General features: G+C 44.1%; 1 long non-coding RNA gene across 2 annotated transcripts; it reads left to right on the forward strand.

Annotated features, from left to right (window-relative positions):
* The first annotated feature begins 1,318 nt into the window (after window positions 1–1,318).
* On the forward strand, window positions 1,319–4,176 carry LOC125554060. Of its 2 annotated transcripts, XR_007304310.1 has the most exons (4): window positions 1,319–2,422; window positions 2,734–2,864; window positions 3,136–3,258; window positions 3,692–4,176. It is a non-coding gene; the product is annotated as an uncharacterized LOC125554060 (long non-coding RNA). The 2 variants fall into 2 exon arrangements; XR_007304309.1 differs by having other exon boundaries at window positions 1,319–2,864.
* Window positions 4,177–5,397: the final 1,221 nt, after the last annotated feature.

Below are 5,397 nucleotides of genomic sequence, written 5' to 3' on the forward strand. Positions count from 1 at the left end.
GAGATATGATAGAGATGATAATAATAAGGTAAGTATTTTTGGTGTTTTTATGATATAGGTTGAAAGTAAAGATTGCAAAATAGAATAGATTGGAAACTTGTATGATGGAAAATAGACCCGGGGGCCATAGGTTTCACTAGTGGCTTCTCGCAAGATAGCATAAGTATTACGGCGGGTGAACACATTATTGTCAAGAAATTGATAGAAAAGCGAATAATTATGAGAATATCTAGGTATAATCATGTATATAGGCATCACGTCCACGACAAGTAGACCGACTCTTGCGTGCACCTACTACTATTACTCCACACATCGACCGCTATCGAGCGTGCATCTAGAGTATTAAGTTCATAAGAACAGAGTAACGCCTTAAGCAAGATGACATGATTTAGAGGATAAACTCATGCAATATGATACAAACCCCATCTTTTTATCCTCGATGACAACAATACAATACATGTCATTTCCCTTTCTGTCACTTGGATCGAGCACCGCAAGATTGAACCCAAAGCTAAGCACTTCTCTCATTGCAAGAAAGATCAATCTAGTATGCCAAACCAAACTGATAATTCAAAGAGACTTGCAAAGATAAACCAATTATACATAAAAGAATTCAGAGAAGATTCAAATATTGTTCATAGGTAATCTGGATCATAAACCCACAATTCATCGGATCTCGACAAACACATCGCAAAAAGAAGAGTTACATCGAATAGATCTCCAAGAGAATCGAGGAGAACTTAATATTGATATCTAAAGAGAGAGAAGAAGCCATCTAGCTAATAACTATGGACCCGAAGGTCTGAGATAAACTACTCACACATCATCGAAGGGGCCATGGAGTTGATGTAGAGGCCCTCCGTGATCAATGCCCCCTCTGGCGGAGCTCCGGAAAAGGCCCCAAGATGGGATCTCTTGGGTACAGAAGGTTGCGGCGGTGGAAATAGGGTTCCGTGTTCCTCCTGGATATTTGCCGGGTATGTGAACATATATAGGAGGAAGAAGTAGGTCGGTGGAGCAACGAGGGGCCACTACTAGGAAAACCCCTATAGATAGACATTTAGTAGTAGCGTGGGGTTTTTTGGCCCACGCTACTGCTAATTAGGAGTAGCGCGGCAGAAAAAACACGCTACTGGTTTGACATAGTAGTAGCGCGGGCATGAAAAACCTGCGCTGCTACTAAATGATTTCCACCCTGCCCCTCATCAGACAATAGTAATAGCGTGGGGTATAAAACCTGACAATAGTAATAGCGTGGGGTATAAAACCTGCGCTACTGCTATATGGATAGTTGTAGCGTAGGTGAGACACACAGCGCTGCTACTATGCCACCAACCGTCCACTCCACGTACTCCCACACCACCCACCCCGAGCCAGATCTAGATCGAGACCCCCTGCACCAGCGGCCTCCCGTCCAACCTTCCTCAACCTCCTCTCCTCTGCTGTCCACCGGAGGCCCCTGCACACACGGGAAACTGCTGCTCGGCATCTCCAGCAGCCAAGGCCGGGCTCCCGGCCTGTGCGCAGCGTCGTCTCTTCCTTCCCCGTCGCCATCTGTCACCGTCGTCGTCGCGGTCCGGCCCTCCACGCCGCAGCGATAAGCACGCAAGCACGCACGCTGCCGCTCCCCTGCCTCTCTCCCCGTCCATCTCCGTCGATTCCCTTTGTCGGCGTCGGCGGGGATCGGCCTAGTGGACTGCGGTTCCCGCTTTGGTGGGTGGGGTCACAACTGATTTGGCATGACGGTGGCGAGCGTCGATCGATCGATTGCAAGCCCCTGATGTTGTGCTCGCTTCGCTGTGTCATCTAAAGATTACTAGTTCTGTTCATGATCTGTTCAGTGTTATTTTATTACTGCATTGGTAGGGATCTAGCGCACTGCCACCCAGTTTATTTTTTGCATAGTGCGTTGATTCCAGGCTCGCTGATGTGTAGGAGCGATTCATGTTGTTCTACAGATCGTCACCGATAATACGGGGTGAAGAGGAAAAGGCTCATGAAACCCAGTAAATTTCTTGCTGGTTTAGTGCGCTTGTGTCATCTTGTATATTATATTAGGAGAAAACGCCCTTCCATGCTTCTTGTACTAATTCTGATTCTTAGGTTTTTACTTGTTGCTTTTCTAGGCATGTGTGTGTTCTTGTAGATTCACACAAAGAAATACCTGCTACGTGCAGGTTGGTTGTGGGGTTCGTTTGCTATTTTTCTTAGTCCTTCCATGTGCAAGAGAGGTAGTAGCTCTCTACCTTCAACGAAGTAGCCACATGGTTGACTACCAAACCTTATACTTATGTTGTTGCTTGTTGGCCTGCTCCGTATAGTTGTCATGCTTGTGGTCGATTCAGCCGGGGATCAACAACGCCGTCATCGCCGGTGGCATGGATACCATGTCCAATGCCCCCAAATACGCTGCAACAGCAAGGTTCCTACTAACTTAAGAAGAATGGCTCTCTAACTGTCGGCAGCTCTTCTAGTATAAAGTTTGTTGTTTACGTATTCTGACTAGTCGTTTACTATCTCTGTAGATAGTTTCTTACTTTCTTAGATGGAAACCTCGCAGAGTAGTTAGTGTGCAGCCAGAGTCCAGTATGATATCTCAATCTTGAGTAAAGCATTTGAATTTAAGCTAGTAGATATTGAGCTCTATGATTGAAGTGTCTCTGTTGAATACATCTATTCTGGAAAAAAAACACATTTGCTTCTATGATAAGTAAGGTCTGTTTTCATTTACAGGTAGAAGATAGCAATGGAGTGGTAAGATTTGTGCAGAGATCTTCTCCTCCGTCGCCGTCCGCGACAAAGCTACTGGGTGCATCCGTCCATCTTCAGATCTGAATGAAGAGGGCTTCCGTCCATCTCAAAAGGTTTAATTTTTGTACCAGCTAATTAACTTGTCTTTTCATCAGTCCCTCCTTGAGTAATTGGAAAGGGAATTATATTAGACTGCTAGCTGATTCTTGGTGAAAATTGCTTTGCCTGTATGTATGTATGTATGTATGTATGTATGTATGTATGTATGTATGTATGTATGTATGTATGTAGAGAGTCTTGTAGCAATTATTCTTAGAGTAAACCAAAGCAGTATTCGATGATATATTGTGAGTCACTAAAAATGTATACTGTTTTTTTCTTCAGGATATGGATGACTATCTGAAAGTATGCAGGTTTCTTATCAAACTTAACAACGAGATACTAGGTGAAAGAAATGCTGCCTACAAGGAAAGGTTGAGCAGCCTAGAGAATTTAGTACTGATCATGGTAAGGTTGACAAAGCCTGAAATCTCATTTTGATCCACGTTCAAACATTACATGGTAGCATATATACTTGAAGTTGGCATGGAATATCAAAATTCAAAATAGACTTCGCCTATTCCCTATGTTGAAAAGCAGTGGGAATTGATTTTCTGAATTCCTTGGTTGTCTGTTTCCCTGTCCATGCAACAATAAATGTAGAACAGAATGTTAACTGTCAAATATTTCAAGCATATATAGCTCAAATACACAAGTATTAATTTCTTGTATACACCAAAACAACAAGATAGCATGAACACGTATAGCTAGGGTATGCATTTAGTAGGTGTCTTTCCGTTTCGAATATTCTTAATAGACTTAAAGAGACTGATAAATGAATAAAATACCTCTACACAAGTACCCGAACTAACAAGTTTTCACTTTCCCGACGTGGGTGCAGGGGTGATCGACGTGGACTACCGCGACCAGGTGGGCATCGTGCTCTTCAACCACTCAGAGACGGACTTCACCGTGAAGCCCGGTGACCGCGTCATAGAGATGATTATCCAGGTGATTGCAGCGCCGGAGGTCGCCGAGGTGGAGGACCTTGACGCCACCGTCCGGAGTCGTTGAGGTGGAGGACCTCGACCCCACTGTCTGGAGGTTGCCCAGGTGAAGGACCTCGACGCCTTGGTAGATACATCTAGAGAAGTGGTATACTTAGGTTGGTGGTGGAATGCTAGGGAAGATACCTACCTTTCGGTGATGTTTGTGTGCGTCTGAAGTATTGATCTCTTTGAATTGAGATGTTCAATGTTGTATCCATGAATGCTGCAAGTGCTAAGTAAGAATGTAAGTGTTAAAATGGTTGTGTGACCTTCATTTATTTTTCCCTGGATGTGTCCTGATTTGTATCCATGAATATTGCATCTATTATTTTGATTTCTAATTACTTAGCAGTAGCATGGGGAAAGAATGACATTCTACTAGTACTTAGGAATAGTAGTAGCATGGGTTGCACGCGCTACTCCTAACTTTTTAGCAGTAGCGTGGGGTAAAAACACGCTACTGCTAAAATTTAGCGCTACTGCTATACAAAATACCTACGCTACTGGTAGCGTTTTTCCTAGTAGTGGGCCCACGAGGGGGGGAGGGCGTGCCCAGGGGGTAGGCGCGCCCCCTGCCTCATGGCCACCTCGTTGATTTCTTGACGTCCACCCCAGGTCCTCTGGATCACGTTTGTTCCAAAAATCACGTTCCCGAAGGTTTCATTCCGTTTGGACTCCGTTTGATATTCATTTTCTACGAAACACTGAAATAGGCAAAAAAACAGCAATTTGGGCTGGGCCTCCAGTTAATAGGTTAGTCCCAAAAATAATATAGAAGTGTAAAATAAAGCACATTAACATCCAAAACAGATAATATAATAGCATGGAACAATCAAAAATTATACGTTGGAGACGTATCAGTGACTCCTATTTTCGCATGCGCTTTTGGAAAGAAATTTCTAAGTTTTATGAACTGAAAGCTGGCACTAGAATTGCACTGCACATAAAAGGGCCTGGTCATGAGATATATGGTAACTTCCTCAACTATATCATCCGTCCAGACATTGTTCGAAGTAAGTTTTCTTTTCAACTATCTGCATGTTGACTTACCCAGCAATATCGAATGAATTGCGTAGTATTTAAGCAACCAATTGTTATTCCCTTTTCTTACTATATTCCTACTTAATAACTTCTAGTTACCAATACACTTTTCTGTTGCCCTGTTTTAACTAAATATTCCCTGTACTCCCATTTCTATCAAAAAGTGCCGCTGACAAGGAGACTCTAAAGGTGGAGAACTGAGCTGCCAACAAGCAGAGGTGGGGCGAGCTAGAACCACAAGCGACTCCAGTAGGCCTAGACTTCATCAGCAGCCTCCCTAATGATATGCTGACAGTCATCATCTCCCTCCTCCCAATCAAATATGGGACGCGGACAACTGTCCTTTCTCGACGGTGGCGCCCCCTATGGAACTCTAGCCCTCTCGACCTCATCGACACCCACGAGCTCTGCCATGGCTATCACAAAAGCTTAGATGCATTCTCCAAGATCATCGGCAGTCACCATGGACCAACCAGAGGCCTTAAAATGGGCAAGTTCCATTCCAACGGCAAGGACC

Source organism: Triticum urartu, chromosome 4 (assembly GCF_003073215.2).
Source record: "Triticum urartu cultivar G1812 chromosome 4, Tu2.1, whole genome shotgun sequence".
NCBI classification, from domain to species: domain Eukaryota; kingdom Viridiplantae; phylum Streptophyta; class Magnoliopsida; order Poales; family Poaceae; genus Triticum; species Triticum urartu.